Below are 20,662 nucleotides of genomic sequence, written 5' to 3' on the forward strand. Positions count from 1 at the left end.
TCACACATTTGAGCTCAAATATTTATCTATGTATCCAATCCCTCACTCAGCTGTGAATTTCCTCCAAGGAAGGCACGGTGTCATTCATGTTTAAAACCCCAAACACAGGGCTAGTGGTATAGCTCAGTGGGTAGAGCGCTTGCCTAGCATGCACAAGACCCTGGTTTCAATCGCTAGCACTATCACCCCTCCAAAAAAAAAAAAAAATGAAAAACAGTTACTAGCCTGGCCTGGAATCGATGGGAATAGATGCTCCAAGAATGTGGAGGCAGAGTAGCCGCATGGTTCACAATGAAGTTCTAGCATCGGATAGCACTAGAGGAAGTTCCACCATTCCCCATCAGAACCTAAGGATATGAAGGTAGCTTCATAACCCTTCTAAGCCTTTGTTTCCATCAGATATTTTATCGTTGTTGTGACTAAAAGACCTGAAAACATAGAGGAAAAATGTTTATTTTGGCTGATGGTTTCAGAGGTTCGGTCCATGGTCAACAAACTCCATAACTCTGGGTGCCAAAGGGGAGGCAGAACATCCCAGTGGAAGGGAACTTTTGTTGGATACCTCATACCTAAACCATAAGAGCCTTATTTCCTCTTCTGTAAAAATTGGGATAACAATACCATCTGAATCATGGGGTTGTTTTGAAAATCAAATAACACAAGGGGAAATTCAACAGACTGCTGGACATCATAGCCATCAAGATTATTATTGATAATGTTGATCGTACTGAATGGGTTGAACACATGAACATTCTAAGTAATGTATTATACCATATGAATTTTAAAAATAATCTTTAATTTTAAAATAAGTTAAAAACAGCAATATAAAATAAAGGAACCCACATGTATTAGTTAGCTTTCTTTTACTATAACAAAGTACCTGAGATAATCGACTTAAAAAGAGGAAAGGTTTATCTTGGCATACAGTTTTGATATTTTAGTCTATGATTGGTTGGCCTCATTGCTTTTGGGGCTGTGGCAAAGCAGTACATCATGGTGGGAGTGCATGGTGGAGGAATCTGATCACCTCAAGGCCAGAAAGCCAAAAAAAAAAAAGTGGAGGTGCCAGGTCCCAAAATTCCCTCCAAGGACATGCCCTCAATGATCTAACTTCCTTCTACTATATCCTACATTGCTAAGGTTCCACCACCTCCCATAGCGCCATAAGCTGGGGACCCGGCCTTCAACCTATGGACCTTTGGGGGGACATTTTATATCCAAAGTACAGCACTACACATTTCCTATGGGTTAAACACACATGTCCCACGTGTGTGGCATCCTCTGGACCTTATAGTTCCTCCCCAAATCAGGAGAAATGAAGAAGAAAGAGAAGAAACCAGAGTCCACTAGCAAGAAACTTCAATGTAGTAGGAACAAACAGGTCACCTTTTAAAGAAGCTGTAGCACTACGTATTTTCTATGGAAACAAGAACAGTGCAGACTACAAAGATGGTACTAACTGAGCAACAACAAATGAACACTTCAGACGACAACAAGGAGACAAACACATGTGTTCTTTTTCTATTCAACTATGTGGGAAAGGGCAAACATGCTCCAATCGGCAACCAAACCTGGACAAGGTACAACTTCATAAATTAGATAAAGATGTTTGACGTTTCTCTTCTGTAGTAAACTAAAGTGGTCACAAATTGCAGAATACTTTATCCCAAATGGACTCTAGTTTTACAGGCTTAAGACAGGAGGAGAATGGAGTCTGTTTCCTTCTGGCCCTTGTTTACTTGTTTTTAATGATTAAAAGGCTAGCGAGGGAGCACACTGACTCTGATATATTTATGGGGGGTGAGTGAAGGGGTTAAGAGTTCAGCCATTTTCTTTGGGGTTTGGGGATATTCTTATGTCATGTTTTTGTGTGTGTGTGTGTGTGTGTGTTTTTTGTTTGTTTGTTTTGTTTTTGCAATTGTCTACTGTCGACAACTTCAGTGTTTGTAAAATGCTGTAAGACATTCTGATTTCATAGCAAGGTATTCCAAGATAGAAGTCAGGAGATAGAAGCCTTGGTCAACAATCCCCTCTCTGATTGGCAAAAGTGTGCTTTCAAGAACGTTGGAGGGAGTGGACCTGGCACGTGCTGGCTTTCAACCATGTCATACCACACAAAGTAGGGCCACCAGGTCACCGTCAGTTCTAGAAACTGTTCAAATTCTAAAAAAGGAGAAGTTTTCAGAAAGATCAACATTTTAGCCAGATAAATCCTTATTGGGGAAAAAATGTCATCCTGGGCATCGTAGGATGTTTCGCAGGATCCCTGGCTGCTATCCTCCTGAGGCCGGTAACGCTTCCCAACCAACCAAGAGAGTTGTCAGATTCAACATGGTGCCACTGTGTCAAACCTGACAACCTGAAGCCAGGGGAGGCCGTGAAGGGAGAGTTCTTGTGCACAATGTGCCTGGTTACAGGAATCATCACAAGAAAAGTTTCTAAACCACAGCCTACGACATCGGTCACGTGAAGCCATTTATACAAGAACATTTGCCCTACCCAGTGAAACAGACTGCTCTGACTGTGCAACCCCTCCACCTGCTAACCGCAGCCACCTGCCAATCAGCTCACCAGCCCTCTCATAAAAGGGCCAGTCAGCTCTCTCTTTACCCAATAAAAATCTCAACTTTCCTTTGCTCTCAGACATATCAGAGGCTACCCTGGCTTGCATACTTGTGTCCTGATTAGCCACCCTCTCTTTGTTTTGCATGCGAATTCATCTCTATATCTTTGTTTGACCTTGACACTAATCATGACAGCCCAAAATGTCTCTAGACATTGTCAAATGTCACCTGGAGGGAAAGTTTGTCCCTGATTGAGAACCAGTGAAATTCAGAAACGAACACATAGATGATCACTTCAGATTTTTCTTTTCTATTTTTTTTTTTACAAAGTATTTTGGAAAAAAAATTACTTCTCTCTGTACAAAGAGCTTTCATAAATGGTGAAAATCCAAATTTGGCAATACTTGCCATTCTGGAGAAGTCTTATCGTGTTGACTCACCAAGGAGAGGCAATTCCTATTCCTGATATCAAGAGATTGCTATTACCTCATTCCATAACAAAACTCAGACACTTTATCAAGTTTCAAACCCTATCCCACTCCTTTTAACCTCAGCTATCTATGACCAAAAGATTCCAAACTCCACACATCTAAGTTTGAACTGTGGGGGGAAGAGTTATGGGACAAGGATTATAAAGATGAATCTTTTTAAATTTACTTAAGTCTATAAAGTAATTGCTGAAGAAACAAATGCCTTGCATAATTCTTTCCAAAGAACAGAATAAGAAGGCTATGAAGCAGAAAACCGTCATGCCTTATTAAACATTAACTATGGAGATGATGCCCTTAAACACCTGTGGAGTATTAAGATGCACAGAGATTACGGGTCCCTGCAATTTATCATTTCTTTTCTGTCTTGGACTGTTATCCTTTGGGTTCATTCATGAATCAAACACAGAATCTAAGATAATTTTTAAAAGCAATCATTTGACATCTTGGTTTTAGACTCCATTTCTCTGGACATCAGTTTCTCATTATTCATTTTGGAGGTGAGATTACTTTATCTCCATAGTTCCTTTCCACACTAACAAAGCACATATTTTATCTTAAAAATCCAGAGTGGTCTTGTCCTCTGACTATCTCTTCTCCTTGGATGGGCCCTGCCCCAGCCCTGTCAGCCTCCAGCCACCATGTCCTTGAGACTGAACACCATGCCTTCAGTTAAGTTTCAGAGGTCTGATAGAGAGAGTTGACATATAAATTTCCAACCTCTGACTGGAATGTTGGAAGATTTGGGAATGGATGATGAAGAAGACAGTTACCAGGTTCCTCTTTGGAGGCCTTTCTTTACTCCATCTTGTGAGGGTTTGACACAAGTGACTCCATTGTAAATGTGACAAGTTTCTCAGTGGGGGAGGGGTGGGAGGAGCTACTGACATCTGAAGAATGGTTGCCAGGGATGCCGATAAACATCCTTCAGTGCCCAGGATCAACCCAATGTTAATGCAGCCATATTTGAAAAAGTCATCAGTGGTTTACCCACCACAAGAATGACCTTCCTCCTCCTGCAGATAATGAGAACAAAGAAAAGTGATAGAGGATAACTCTGTTTGGGATCAAGAATTCCTGAAAGTTGACCAAGGAACACTTTTTAAATTTATTCTGGCTGCAAACTACTTAGACATTAGAGGTTTGCTGTTACACACAAGAGTGTTCACAATTATAAAGTGGAAAACTTTTAAGGACCTTTGCAAGAACTTCAACATCAAAATGACTTTACTGCCGAGGAGGAAGCCCAGGTATACAAGGAGAACAGCGGTATGGAAAGAATTGAAAGGTTACGTCTGACTGCAACACTATAGAGACGGTTCCAAACACAGTTTCATTGCGCTTTTCATGATCATTTATATAAACAAATAAATAAATACCTTTATATTAGGCAACCCATAAGTGCGGCAGCCAATCAATTGTATTAGCACAATGTCGTCCTCATTGCATGTGAAGTTTGAATACAGATTCCAAACGTATGACTGGGTTTCTTCTTAACTGATCAGAAGTTTCTGTTGTGTTTGCTCGGAATAAAATTGAACTATGGGTTCCCCATAGAATGTGGCATTGGGGGCTTTTCCTCTTTTTTATAAAGCGATTTCTGCTTAGTTTATTGTCCTGTTAACTTTAGTGAGCTTTTAAAAGCTGGCGTTGTAAATAAAACAACTTGCAAAAAGAAAAAAAAAACAATAAATCCAAATCAGCAAATAGAAAATTTTGAGAATGGTAAGAATTCTTGAGACCGTGTGTTCCATTCTGGTCACATTTATATTGGCTTGGGCTGTTCGAGGCACCATATTGTTTCTAACAAGACAACAAAAATCTCTCCTGGAAGATCTGGGTCACACCAGGTATTCCATCATGGTATAGATGGAATCTTCTGTTATGGTAAGGCATGGGTCTGTTATCCTGGGGGAAATTAAAATTTAATGTAAAGAAGGGAAATCCCAAATTTCTGGCCTGAGGATTGGTGGAGAGAAGATGCGCAATAGAAATAGAATTCAGTTTCTCCCTACTAAAAAAAAAATAAATATAAAAAATAAAAACCCTTTATTTATATTTTTGTTACATGTATAATAAGCTAACTAGGAATTGAATTCTTGATGGGGAGAAGAAAAGAATATGTACCTGATAAACTAATTTTGCACATGAATTGGAACATAGAATATTTTGCACTTTTGAAGAGAAACCCTCTCAAACTGGAAAAACCAGAAGATTCAACCCAGACTTTTTCTTCTCCAGGTGGTGAGTCTTTAGAAAATCTTGCCAGGGTCATTAGAAATAGCTAGAAAATGGCTTCATGCATCTCCACAGTATCGCTTATGGCCATAATTTTTACCTAAACTGTCAGTTGCCATCTTTCTTTGCAATATCATGAAATGAAGACAGATTGCTACTCAGAGCCCTTGGACATATATCTGCTCGTTTGAGAAAAACTGCGTTGATAAAAGTGCAGATGCGAACTCCACATGAACACTACACCCTTCAGTACGAGGCATGGAACAAACGTGGTTTTGATTTTATTATACAAGAAATGCCATACGTGCTTTAAAAGCAGGCCTTAGTGTGTGGCAGGCTCACTCATGAGTCCTGAAAAGAAAGAAACCCAAGCTGACCAAGCTGCCTAATTACAGGGAGTGGAATCCAGAGGCCCTGTCCTTATGGATTTTTCCAGAAATTTAGGAAAATATGATTACAATAGGACCTTCTTCTTTCGACATTTTTATACTCTTTTTCCACCTGGCCAGATGTCCCACAGCTTTCAAAACATCCTGATGCTTTTTTTTAAAAAAATAAAATATATATATAGCGCTACATATTTTTACTGGGATCTTTCAGCATGCTAGGTTTTGTTTAGAGCTCATGGGTTTTCATTGTTTGGGTTGGGATTTTACTTTTATGAGGTGTTAGGGCAAAAGAAGGGGTGTGTTATAATTTTATTTTGTTTTTATTTTAATTGCCACACGCTCTTCTAACCCTTCCCCTGAGGTTGACCTTTTCAAAAAAGGATGATCATCTGATTTCCTGTATCTTAAGAGAAAAAATTCTTAGCAGGTCAAGAATCAGGTTGAGATGGTTATGTTAGCCTTCCTTGTCCTCCCAATGACGTTAAAACAAAATGAGTCAAAATGAGATGTGACTCTTTTTTTTTTTTTTTTTCAAAAATGCTTAAAAATACACACACGGTTTCAGTTCTGGTGGTGGAACAGTCTGTTCCAAAGAAATCGCAGATTTCTGACCCTCCTTATCTGTCGGCATTGTATTTCTAGAAATTCCACCCAAGAACAGTTAGAATCTTCCTCCTGAGACCACGAGTCATGGAAAGGGACAAGGACAAGATATAATAAAAGGTCTTTTCAAAGCCACTCGCTTCCAGATCCAAAATGGGAATTGATTTTCTCTTCTGATTCTGAAGCTGGAGGAAAGGACCAATTTAATTGTGCAATCCCCTCCAAGGCCTGCGTGCTCGGGTCTGAACCGTGGGACGTGCAAGACGTCTCAAAGGAGAAGAGAACAGTAGTTTTCTTTATTCCGGGAACACCTGTTAAGAGGTTATAGGGGGTTTTATATACAGCAAGTAGAACTCCAGTCTTCTCTCTCTCAGGGAAAAAGAAAAAAAGAGGCCTCATTAAAATATGTCCTTTGCCAAAGTTTCATTGCTCAAGAGCCAGTGCGACTTTCAACCCTTAGGCTCTCTGCAGACTGCGCTTTCAACCTTTCCAAGAGCCTCCTTGTAAATTCTGAGCTTAAATACATTCCCCATCATTTTCTAGGCTAAAGTGGTTTCTGAATTAATATCTACTTCACCACAATAGTGATTAAGTGAGTCATTTCTTAATGAGGCAACACATTATTCACATAGCTTTCCTTCACAGTATTTATGAATATATATATATATATATATATTCACCTCTGTGTATGGTGTGTGTGTGTGTGTGTGTGTGTGTATGTGTGTGTGTATGATTTTGTAAGTGTAACTGAGAGGTTAGAATAACAAAATGTTCAGGAATGTCAATAGGTCACTAGAACATTTAAAGTAGAATAAAAATACTAGACAGTCAGTAATGGGAAACTTCCCATCAGTAGACTGAGTAGACACAGAGGATGCCTCTGTCCCACTCCAAAGACATAGAAATGCTGACTGGAAAATTAAAGGACCAAAAAATAACAGCGAGCTCAGAACCAAAACAAGAAAGAGAATTTCTTAGGTGCCAGAAAGAAAGTGAGTCCTTACAACCACAGCGATGACCTGAAGTCACATGACTCCCTGGGTGTCAATCGCAGAAACAGGCCCAAGAGCCTGAGATCTGGTTTAACATAAGATCTCAGGACCCAGAAACATGAGAGTGCGGGAACTGTCTTCTGGACAAAGTGGGGAGCATCGAGGGCCACTCTGTTTCAAGAAGGGGAACAGAACAGCTCTGTCCACTGGCTTGGACAAGCTTCATGAATCTGCCCTTCTCACTAAGGCAGGAGATAAAACGAAGTTATTGTGAGCCATCAAAGACTTTAGCCTGAGCTCATGCGCAGATGTGGGGTCTCACTTCTACCCTGGGTAGCACAGAAATCCAAGAGTGACATAATAACATTTAAAAAATGACCTGAAACACCAAAATCTACAGGGCCCTGACTGATAGCAACCCCAGACCACTCTATGAAGATACCTCGGTGGTCCAGAGTGCCTGGAGCTTCTGAAGCAACCTCTGTTGCAAATCAGATGACAACAAAAAATAACCAACCAGGGGAGGAAGCAAACCACTGAGCAGTGGAGAATTTGCTCCTCCAAGATTAGAGAGAACAGTTTGTCGTAGATAGTTTTCTTTTACTATAACAAAACACCTGAGTGAGTAGTCCATAAAGAATAGAGGTTTATTTCGCTCACAATGCTGGAGGCTGCAAAGTCAAAAAGCGTGGTGCCAGGAGCTGCCTGGCACGTCATGAGGGCCTTCTTGCTGCATCATGGTGGAGGGCATCCTATGGAGAGGCAGAGCAAGCTGCTACCTAGTCTCTGTTCCTCTGTTTATGAAGCCACTCTTGTCATCATAGCAGGTCCACCTTCATGTTCTCTTCTATCCTAATTACCTCCTCAAGTTCCCACGTCCAAATTCCATCATCATATGGGTTTGGAAATTAAGTTTCCAACATATAAAATATGGGGCAGGACACACTCAAACCGTAGCATAGATACGTTGGAAAAGAACTTAGGGTGAATGTTAACAATATTCAAAGCAATAAAGAGAGGGAAAAACCCACAGGGTGTAATAATATCTCCTGATTGTGAGCATCCTTTTGTCCATTACTAGGCAGGAGAGGGGAGAGACAGAGCCCAGTTTCCTGGTACTTGAGAAGAGCTCATTTGTCTGGACTATGTAAGTAATTTGTCTTCAGATAAGGGGACGCCCACTTCAGGGAATGCTGATAGTTCCTATGTGTGATCTCAGGACTTAGTCTTTTTTCTTGAGATGGAGAGACTGCATGGACAAAAGAAAATGGAAATGCATTCTTTTTTGACCCTTGATTTGCCATGTACTAGTTTTAATTCTCTTTCAAAGGTGAGGCAAGGGACCTTGAAGAGAGTTCTGAATCCTTTGCTTTTCCTCCAGTAAAGTTACTCATTTGTTATAATGTCTTCCGATGCCAATAAACTCCATAATTTTTTTTTTCAACTCATGATAACCAAGCAGTTTCCCTACTCCCTTGCTTCTGGTACTCTTCAAAGTAAAAGGAAATTCCCTGAGTAAAACTAAGATTGTTATTTCTAAACAAGCCTTTGTCTGCTTGGGCTGCAATAATGAGATGTCACAGACTGGATGGCTTCAACAAGAGACTGTATTTCTTTTAGTTTTAGAAGCTGGGAATTCGAGATGAAGAGTTCAACTGAACTGACCAATTTGATTCCTGGTGAGGGCTCTCTTGCAGATAGCTAAATTCTCACTGTATCATAAAGGCACTAATCCCATTATGGAGGCCCCACCCTCATAACCCTACCTAAACCTAATTACCTCCCAAATTCACCACCTTCCTAATACTATCACATTGGAAATAAAGGCTTCAAATATGAATCTTGGGGAGACAAAAACATTCAGTCAGAGCATCATCCCCAAAACCTGGAATGCAATCTTAGTTTTGTCCGTAACTAGATGCCTGGACTTGGGCAATTTATCATCAGTTTATTCATGAGTAACATAAGAAAAAAATAGCATTTTGGTAATATTTTGGAAGCTTAAATAACACAACAATCCCAGGTGCTGCTGACTTCCTGCCTACCTTTCAATCAATAATCTTGAGTTACATCTGTTTGGTTCATCCATGAACCCTAAACTACCTTTCAACAAAAAACAGTCAAGGGACTGGGGTGTGGCTCAATGGTAAAGTGCTCACCCAGCATGAGCGAGGTCCTGGGTTGGATCCTCAGCACCACATATAAATAATAAAATAAAGGTATTGTGTCCAACTACAACTAAGAAATAAATATTTTTTTAAAAAAGAATAGTCAAAAATATGTGATTGATAGGTTGACTTTACACAAGGTTTTGGGCTACACCAGTCCTCACTCATTTTATATTTTTTACCCACCTATTCTCAAAGGCTGAATAATTTGCTTCTTGATCATTGTTTAACCAGACATTCAGGGTAAACTGGAACCTCTACAAAAATCCTTAGGGATGTTATATGAAATACTTCTGGAAAGAAAATTGAATATTTTCAGAGGGCAAATTGAGTTTTTTGTCTTATGAACAAAATACACATTGTAACAGAGGATTAAATTTCACCGTCTATCTAGGAAAGTAACTCGAACAATAAAAGTCTCTGTTCCTATCATTATGAATCTAATTGTTTTCTCGAATACAGAGGAGATTCTAAGAAGCCAAAAATGGAAATTCTATGGGAATGATTAATATAAAGTAAATATTCAGCATAACAGAAAATGTTTTTAAAAAAAATAGTTCATTAAATAGCTAGTGTGGCATTATATTATAAAGACAAATTTCCATTTAGGAAAAAAGTTCTCATTCAAAATGAAGCCTGATAATTATTATGAACCCATATAAAGGCACAATTGACAGTCAAGAAACATGCATATTCAGATGACTCTCATAAAACTTACACAGGAACAGTGCTTCCTCATAGTTCAACCTACAAAGCTTCAGAAAAATTAAAGATAAGCTTTGAAATTAAAAAGCAAAACAGAAGAAGAAAACAATGGCATTAACATTAGAAGATATTATTTTATAAACATATTCAATGTTAGTCCCCATGGGGGTGTACAATGCAATAGATCTCATTGTTTCATATATTGGCCATATTATTTCTTAATACCCAATGTCCAAAATAATAATATATCTTTAAAAATTCTGGAGAGTTTAGCTTAATTTATGTTGTTATTCATGCTTGGGCGTTGTCATGCTACCTTGATAGACCATAAATTCTTTCTTGAAACTTTATAGAGAAAATAACAAACACATTCCATGATCTTCCATGACACTTAAACTAATTAAAGAATTTATTGAATACATAACTCCTAAGAAAAACTAGCCCTAAAAGTTCTGCCCAAACTCTGGATAGGCAATGCAGAAAGAAAAAAAAAAAAAAGCCCATTGAAACTCTTCACAAAACTTTTCTGTCAATAGTTCTAGAATGACCAGGCTTTACCATCTGGAATCCATTGCCTTGTGATGGAGAATCAGATGTTCTGTCAGGGTTGCTTTTGGGATCAAGTGGTTCAAGAAGTGTAGGACCAATTCCTGAAACAGAGGGAGCCCTGTAGAGTCATAAGAAAGGGGAAGGAAGAAAAGAAAGTAAATTGTCTTTGTCCAGAAATGAAATGAACAAGGCTAGAAGTTATACTCTGGGTCATGCACAACCTCTCCAAACCGTGGCAGATAAAAAACTAACCCCACATGTACTTCTTGGTCTCTGATACATAAGATAAAGAGAAATTATTATTACCATGTGTAATCCCATTAAAATATACATTCTCACGAGGGACACATCTTCATCAATTTTATGCCATGCACAAAGGAGATTCTCAGCTTCTTATTGCATGGAGAGATGGATGGATGGAAGGGTAGATGGATGGGGATGGATGGATGGACTGATAGATGGGTAGGAAGGTGGAGTTGATTTCTCTTGAACTGACACCCTGATTTGGACACTTTTCTCACCTCTTTTTAAGTTGACACCAATCACATAAAAGACCCTCAGACTTCTGCCCTTGATTTGGACAGCTGTTGCAGAAGTTCACTTCCCACAGAATGAATTCAGTTCATTTCCCACTGAATGTGAATGCAGAACAGAGGAAGAATGCACACCGTGGGTGCTCACAGGATGGATGTAGGACTAATTCGTTCCTGATCCCAGAAGAAGTACAATTTGGCCCTAAAATAAGAGTAATTTTACTCTACCTGCTTTTAAAATAATTAAGTCTAATATTTATGGGCAATTAATCTTAAAATTTTACTAAACTATTGAACTTGCCTTTTATTTTCTCCTTCTTTTATTTAAAAAAAGAAGTTAACGGACTATCGTGGAGCCAAGATCCAGTCCAGACTGCCCACACCAGCCCACTCTGGATCCAGGCTCTCAGTAGGCCCGGTTCACCCCTCTCCCAATGGAGCAGACACTGCCAGGGGTCTAGCCTTTGACATAAGACAGCCCCTTCTGACCAGCAGACTACTGCAGGAAGTCAAGCCCTGGGGCCCAGATCTACCCACACAGGGCTGTGCTGGGGCCCAGGCACACAGCAGGCCTTGTCCAGCCCTTTCCCAGCTCAGCAGACATTTGCCATAGCCTAGCCTCTGGTGCAGGACTGCCCCTTCTGACCAGTGGACTACCACAGGAGGTCAAGCTCAGCAGCCCAGATCCATTCACTCCAACTAATGCAGGACCAAACCCAGGATGCAGCAGCATCCATTGAGAGGGTCTGGAAGCCCAACATCAAAGTGAGGAAGAGACAATCTACACAGTATGACAAGAATATAGGGAAGAAACTGTAATATCTCAGATCCACACTGCAAGAAAGGAAGACACATAGATAACATGAAAAAACAAGGGAGGAAAGTGCCCCAAACAAACCAGGTCACTATAATAACAGAACCCATGGACAGCAAAGTTGATGAAATGTCAGAGAAGGAGTTCAGAAAGTTCATAATTAAAATGATCTGTGAATTAAAGAATGACCTAAATGAGTAAATACAGGCAAAAAAAAAAAAACCTCCAATAATGAGATAAGAGAACAAATACAGGTAGCAAAAGATTACTTCAAGACAGTGATAGACACTCTGAAAAAAAAAAAGTCAAAAATCCTTGAAATAAAGGATACAATAAATCAAATTAAAAAACTCAACAGAAAGCATAACCAACAGACTAGATCACTTGGAAGAAAGAACATCAGATAATGAAGATAAAGTATATAATCTGGAAAATAACTTGATCACACAGTGAAGACCAAATCTAAGAATTACTGGGATAGAGGAAGGCACAGAGTTTCAAACCAAAGGAATGCACAATCTCTTCAATGAGATAACATCAGAAAACTTCCCAAGCAGGAAGAACAAATTGGAAAAAAAAAATACAAGAGTCTTACAGGACATCAAATGTACAAAATTACAACAGATCTACACCAAGGCACATTATAATGAAAATGCCTTAGCATACAGAATAAGGATAGAATCTTAAAAGCCTCAAGAGAGAGGAATCAGATCACATATAGAGGAGACCAATTCATATCTCAGCAGATTTTTCAATCCAGACCCTCAAGCCAGGAGATTATGGAACAACATATACCAAGCTCTGAAAGAAAATCAATGTCAACCAAGAATCTTATATCTAGCAAAACTAAACTTTAGATTTGATGATGAAATAAAAACCTTCCATGATAAACAAAAGTTAAAAGAATTTACAACTAGAAAGCCTGCACTACAAAATATCGTCAGCAAAATATTCCAAAAAGAGAAAATGAATAAAAATGATGAAAATCAGCAGAGGGAGGGATTACACTAAAGGAAAATCTAATCAGTGAGAAATCAAGTCACATTAAATACCAAAAATAAACAAAAATGACTGGGGATACAAGTCATGTCTCAATAATAACCCTGAATGTTAATGGCCTAAACTCACCAATCAAAAGACATAGACTAGCAGATTGGATTTTAAAAGAGACCCAACAATATGCTGCCTCCAAGAGACTCATCTCATAGGAAAAGACATCCACAGACTGAAGGTGAAGGGTTGGGAAAAATCATACCATTCACATGGACTGCAAAAGCAAGCAGGGGTTTCCATCCTCATACCAAATAAAGTAGACTTCAAATTAAAGTCAATCAAAAAGGATGAGGAAGGACACTACATACTGCTCAAGGGAACCATACACCAACAAGACTTAACAATTATAAATATATATGCCTCAAACAACGGAGCAGTTATGTTCATCAACAAACCATTCTCAAATTCAAGAGTCAAATAGATCACTACACAATAATTTTGGGTGACTTTAACACACCTCTTTCATCACTAGATAGATCTTCCAAACAAAAGCTGAACAAAGAAACTATAGAATTCAATAATACAATCAATAACTTAGACTTAACCCACATATATAGAGTATTCCATCCTTCAACAATAAAATATACTTTCTTCTCAGCAGCATATATATCCTTCTCTAAAATAGACCATGTACTATCCCACAAAGCAACTCTTAGCAAATATAAAAAAGTAGAGACACTACCCTGCATTCTATCAGATCATAAAAGAATGAAATTAGAAATCAATAATAAAATAAGAAATAAAATCTACTCCAACACCTGGAAACTAAATAATTTGCTACTGAATGAACAATGGGTTACAGAAGACATCAAGGAGGAGAATAAAAATTTTTAGAGGTGAATGAGAACACAGATACAACATATCAAAATCTCTGGGACACATGAAAGCAGTTCTAAGAGGAAAGTTTATTGCATGGAGTTCATTCCTTAAAAGAAGAAAAAGTCAACAAATAAATGACTTAACACTATATCTCGAAATCCTAGAAAAAGAAGAACAAATCAACACCAAAAGCATCAGAAACAGGAAATAATTAAAATCAGAGCTGAAATCAGCGAAATTGAAACAAAAGAAACAACTGAAAAAAATTGACAGAACAAAAAGTTGGTTCTTTGAAATAAATAAATAAAATTGACAGATCCTTAGCCATGCTAACAAAGAGAAGGAGAGAGAAAACTCAAATCACTAACATATGTGATGAAAAAAGGAAATATCACGACAGACACTACAGAAAAACAGAAGATAATTAGAAATTATTTTGAAAACTTGTATTCTAATAAAATAGAAAATATCAAAGGCATCAACAAATTTCTAGAGTCATATAATTTGCCCAAATTGAATCAGGATGACATACACAATTTAAGCAGATCAATTTCAAGTGAGGAAATAGCAGATGCCATCAAAAGTCTACCAACCAAGAAAAGCCCAGGACCCGACGGATACACAGCCGAGTTCTACAAGACCTTTATAAAAGAACTAATACTAATACTCTCCAATTTATTTCAGGAAATAGAAAAAGAGGCAGCACTTCCAAACTTATTCTATGAGGCCAATATCACTCTAATTCCAAAACAAAGCAAAGACACATTAAAAAAAAAACTTCAGACCAATATCTCTAATAAACAGAGATGTATAAATTCTCAATAAAATTCTGGCAAATCAAATACAAAAACATATCAAAAAGATAGTGCACCACGATCAAGTGGGGTTCATCCCAGGGATGCAAGTTTGATTCAACATAAGGAAATCAATAAATGTAATTCATCACATCAATAGACTTAAAGATAAGAACCATATGATCATCTCAATAGGTGTAGAAAAAGTATTTAACAAAAACATCACCCCTTCATGTTCAAAACTCTAGAAAAACTAGGGATAACAGGAACATATCTCAACATCATAAAGGCTATCTATGCTAAGCCCCAAGCCAACATCGTTCTAATGGAGAAAAATTGAAGACATTCCCTCTAAAAACTGGAACAAGACAGGGATGCTCTCTTTCTCCTCTTCTATTTAATATAGTTCTTGAAACAATGGCCAGAGCAATTAGACAGATGAAAGAAATTAAAGGGATTCACGTAGGAAAAGAAAGACTCAAATTGGCACTATTTGCTGATGATATGATTCTATACCTAGAAGACCCTAAAAGTTCTATAAGAAAACTCCTAGAACTAGTAAATGAATCAGCAAAATAGCAGGATATAAAATCAACACCCATAAATCAAAGGCATTTCTGTATACCAGTAACAAATCCTCAGAAAGGGAAATGAGAAAAACAACCCCATTTTCAATACCCTAAAAAAAAATACTTGGGAATCAACTTAATGAAAGAGGTGAAAGATCAATATAATGAAAATTACAGGACCCTAAAGAAAGAAATCAAAGAAAACCTTAGAAGATAGACAGATCTACCTTGCTCTTGGATAGGCAGCATTAATATTATCAAAATGACCATGCTTCCAAAAGCACTATACAGATTTAATGCAATTCTAATCAAAATTCCAATGACATTCCTCATAGAAATAGAAAAAGCAATCATGAAATTCATCTGGAATAATAAGAGACTCAGAATAGCTAAAGCAATCCTTATAGGAAGAGTAAAGCAGGTGGCATCACTATACCAGAACTTAAACTGTACTATAGAGCAATAGTAAAAAAAAAAAAAAAAAAAAAACAGCATGGTATTGGCACCAAACCAGACTGGTAAACCAATGGTACAGAATAGAGGACACAGAGACTAACCCACAAAACTATAATTGTCTTACATTAGACAAAGGTGCCAAAAACATGCATTGGAGAAAATATAGCCTCTTCAACAAATGGTGCTGGGAAAACTGGAAATCCATATGCAACAAAATGAAATTAAACCTCTGTCTCTCACCATGCACAAAACTCAACTCAAAATGGATCAAGGACTTAGGAATACAACCAGAGCCCTTGCGTCTAATAGAAGAAAAAGTAGGCCCTAATCTCCATCATGTGGGATTAGGCCCCAGCTTCCTTAATAAGACTTCTATGGCACAAGAATTAAAATCAAGATCAATAAATGGATGGACTCAAACTAAAAAATTTCTCCTCAACAAAATAAACAATCTGTGAGGTGAATAGAGAGCCTACCTCTTGGGAGCAAAACTTTAGCCCTCACACATCAGATAGAGCACTAATCTCTAGGGTATATAAAGAACTCAAAAAGCTAAACACCAAAAATACAAATAACCCAATCAATAAATGGGCCAAGGACTATGAACAGACCGTTCTCAGAAGATGATGTACAATCAATCAACAAATACATGAAAAAATGCTCATCATCACTAGCAATTAGAGAAATGCAAATCAAAACCACTCTAAGATTTCATCTCACTCCAGTCAGAATGGCAGCTGTTATGAAGACAAACAACAAGTGTTGGAGAGGATGTGGGGAAAAGGGCACACTCATACATTGCTGGTAGGACTGCAAATTGGTGCAGCCAATATGGAAAGCAGTGTGGAGATTCCTTAGAAAATTGGGAATGGAATCACCATTTGACTCAGCTGTCCCTCTCCTCAGTCTATACCCAAAGTTAGCTAATCCCAAAAAAACAAATGCCAAATCTTTTCTTTGATATAAGGAGGCTGATTCATAGTGGGATAGGGAGCAGAGCACCGAGGAATAGATGAGCTCTAAACAGGGCAGAGGGGTTGGAGGAGAAGGAAGGGGGCATGGGGTTATTAATGATGGTGGAATTATTATTATCCAAAGTACAGGTATAAAGACACTAGTCGGTGTGAATATACTATGTATACAACCAGAGATATGAAAAATTGTGCTCTATATGTGTAATAAGAATTGTAACGTATTCTGCTATCTTATATAAATAAAAATGTGATCCTGCAATCTGTACACGTGGTAAAATTAAGAATTTATAAGCCACTTGAACCAAATGTATGAAATATGATATGTCAAGATCATTGTAATGTTTTGAGCAACCAATAAAAAATAAAATAAAAAATAAAAAAGAAGTTAAATGGCAAGCTTTGTAAGATTGTTGCTTTAACACATATTCACATATATGTAAAGAAAATCATATAAATATCTATTTTGTATATATAGAAGTTATCATTTGATTTTTTTTAATTAAGCCTCATTCTTTTATAGCCATGTTTTTTTTTCTTTTAGTCAGGAATATGTGTGAATGGTTTTGATAATAAATTACATTGATTGGTTTTGAATATTAAACCAATCTTGCATTTTTTAGATATCCCCCACTTCATGTATATCCTTTTACATGCTATTGGGTTTAATCTGCTGATATTTATTAAGGATTCAGTATCTTTGTTCATGAGTGATATTGCTCTATAATTTCCTTTTCTTTTTTTCCTCTTTCTTTATAACATCTTTGACAGGTCTTGACATCAGGGTTATGCCCGCCTATAAAGATAGGTTGGGAAATATTTTCTCCTCCTTTATTTTCTGAAAGAGCATGTATAAAATGATCATTTCTTCCTTTAATATTTACTAAAATTTACCACTGAAACCATCTGGATCTGAGTTTTCCTGGAAAAAAAAAGCACTTGTTTTGCTACCACACTTTATTCTACCCCAGTCCACCTGGGGAAATACACAATTAATATTTTCTCCTGGTATCTCATTTAAAACTTTTCAGTCACTGTTATTCAATAGGAGAAGGATAGTAGCCTTATCTATAGACATATAAATAACTGTGAATTATCAAAATCAAAAGTTGATGCAATGTTCATAGAAATTAATGTTCAATTTATTTTTTCAGATTGAAGATGATCTGATGGTACAAGAGAAGCAGAAACCTGGCTGGGTTATCCTTACCCCAATCCAGCAAGTCAAGGCTTGGGCACCAATACTTGCAATGCTTTCCAGAGCACACGCAGGATAATTTGTCTTTTATGTCCTTGGCACTCTCCATCACTGACTATGCTCCTATTTTCCAACTAAAATAAAATATCGTTGAACCTGCCAAGGCATTGAAATTGGTTCACTGAAATAAAAACTTCCAACAACAGGGATATTTGGATTATTACAGATTACAAATTTGGGGATTTTAATCTTCCCATTCCCAAATCCAAGTTAGATTTTCAGAACTCTGTTTCTTTAGGCATGTACTTGATTCCATAAATATGTGCTTGTGTATTTGTGTATACACTTCTAATTTATTATCTCATTTTCTCATTCTCAAAAAAAAAAAAAAGATTTGTTCCACCTGAAGGCTGATGGATAATGAAAATGTCTTAATTTGTATTTATTCAAAACCATTCACACATGTTCCTGACCAAAAAAAAAAAAAAGACATGGCTAAAACAGAATGAGGCTGAATTATAATGAATGAACTAAAACATATGCATTTCCCCTGCTAGCTGAATACTTACTCTAGGGAGCTTATATGCTCAGCCAATGTAAGGGGGCCCTTATCTTAGGACTGATTTCAGCAGCTACCCCCCATCCCCAGGTCCCCCCGGAAAGTCTCACCGACATCCCATCCTGCATTCCAACAGCAGCTCCCTCTCTGTATTCCTTTCAGGCCTAGAGAGAATAAGGGCTTATCCATCCCTTGTTGGTTTCTCATTATCTTTCACACTGTTTGTAAACACACACACACACACACACACACACACACACACACACACACACACCTATGTGAATGAGCAACATGCTTCTGTCCCAAACCTGATTTAAAAAAAAAAAAAAAAAGTCAAGTCTTGTCACTAAGGCATATGATAGATTGTCACTAGAAACTGGCCTCTTCCTAAGCAGAGCCTCTGTAATGTGTTGCTGGGACTGGAGATGAGCTCAGACTTCAAGACCCAGCAGAGGGGCCTCCACGTTATGGCAGCCAAGGAAACTGAAGTTGGTAGTGGTCAGAAAGGTATCATAATTTTTCTTCCTGTTTCTCAACTGAAATCTTTCCAGAAAACCCCAGTCTAGCTAGTGTGTGGATTGGACAGAAAACTCAGTGGGAACCATGTGGCTTTTATTGCTCAGCGTGGAATTCTGCCTAAGCCAACGCAGAGAAACCATACAAAAAAAAAATAAAAACAAGTAAAAGCATCCCAGGAGCCGCACTGTGAGGGCTGCACATGATGTGACCCTTGAGGATACGGTCTTCCCAAACAGAATTGTGGGCAAAGGGATGCACTTGAAACTGGATGGCAGCCGACTCATAAAGGTTCATTTAGACAAAGCATCACAGAACAATGCGAAAATTAGGGTTGAAACTATTTCTGGTATCTATAAGAAGCTCACGGGCAAGGATGTTAATTTTGAATTCCCAGAGTTTCAGCTGTCAACAAAAATGACTGAAGTATCATTCACAGTAGGAAAAAAAAAAAGTCAATCATCTGCTGAACAAGGTGGATAATGAAGAGCTAGGTCTTGCCTCTTCATTCAAAAGATAAACTATTAGATCTCAAGAATAATGTTTTAGCATTGTCCTTTTATTGGCCATGAACTTCCTTCTAAAAGAAAAGTTCCAGAATTGTTTAGATGAGGGACAGTATCATCCAAACATCCAGTCTCCAAAGGTGACTACTTGGCGGGAAGTACTATTATTAAAGTTCTGGATGTTTGTTATTTTACTGCCCCATGATCCCATTACATCTGCTCATCATTACCCATCAGAAAATAAGTACCGGGGCTGGGGTTGTAGCTCAAGGGTGGAGCACTTGCCTAGGACAGGTGAGGCCCTGGGTTGGATCCTCAGCACCACATAAAAGAACAAATGAACAACAACAAATAAATAAAGGTTAAATTCTTTTTTAAAAAATAGGTACCTTGGAACTTCTGAAAGCATAACCAAATTGTTGAACTCCTCAGGCCCAGACAAGAAAACAGAAAATAGCTTACTACCAAAAGAGAGAGAGAGAGACAGAGAGAGAGAGAGAGAGAAATTTACTTGAGGATAGATTTGACATCGTGAGTACTGGAAAAAAAATAAAATTGTTTCCAAAACCCATGTTTCATTAAGTGGACATATGTAAAATTATTTTCACATTGTGAGAGGCAAGTTGTCTATGATTTTAGACATAAAATATGCATGTGCTTGAAGAATCATTTATTTCCTCAGACTCTCCAAGAACCCGTTTTCTTTTTTAGAATATTAATATTTAAGACAAGAACTTGAAACCTGAGCTGATGGCTAGTTCTCTACTTAGTTAATTTCATAAAGCTGGTGTAAAATTTGTCTCTTTCTTTTCTCTGGACAAAACGTACTACATTAAGCTGTTATTGTGGCTTAAAAATACATGCAAACATTTTGAACTTTCTCAATGTTTTTAATTTAGATTTGCACAATCATAGAAATTAGAGATGGAGAAACCATCTCAATAGGAACCGTAGTCCTCGGTCTGGTCTTGGTTCTCCTTTCCTGATTAATAAAGCTATTGAGGAAAAAAAAAAACCCTCTATCCATTACTCCCATTATATCACTATTTCTGAGCCAACATTATCTCTTGAAGGGAATGCCATTACTCTAATGATTTATTCTAGAATCCTAAAAGACCATCTTTCTCTTAGCATAACCTTTAAACTTATTGGTTGGCAGAGGCTGTGTCTGCATCAAC

General features: G+C 37.8%; 1 long non-coding RNA gene and 1 pseudogene across 14 annotated transcripts in view; one reads left to right on the forward strand and one right to left on the reverse strand.

Annotated features, from left to right (window-relative positions):
• The window catches only part of LOC144366916 (uncharacterized), a 175,791-nt gene that overhangs the window by 63,349 nt on the left and 91,780 nt on the right, over positions 1–20,662 (reverse strand). For 11 of the 14 annotated variants that reach the window (XR_013426115.1, XR_013426118.1, XR_013426112.1 and 8 more), the window contains 2 exons: positions 10,706–10,814; positions 9,629–9,735 (listed from right to left, as the gene is read on the reverse strand). This is a non-coding gene — a long non-coding RNA (uncharacterized LOC144366916). Of the gene's footprint in view, positions 1–9,628; positions 9,736–10,705; positions 10,815–11,217; positions 11,725–20,662 lie in introns of those variants that run through there. The other 3 variants (XR_013426109.1, XR_013426108.1, XR_013426117.1) reach the window with 2 other exon arrangements.
• On the forward strand, positions 11,932–19,461 carry LOC101956096 (small ribosomal subunit protein eS7 pseudogene; annotated as a pseudogene).

This window comes from Ictidomys tridecemlineatus, chromosome 9, assembly GCF_052094955.1.
Source record: "Ictidomys tridecemlineatus isolate mIctTri1 chromosome 9, mIctTri1.hap1, whole genome shotgun sequence".
NCBI lineage: Eukaryota > Metazoa > Chordata > Mammalia > Rodentia > Sciuridae > Ictidomys > Ictidomys tridecemlineatus.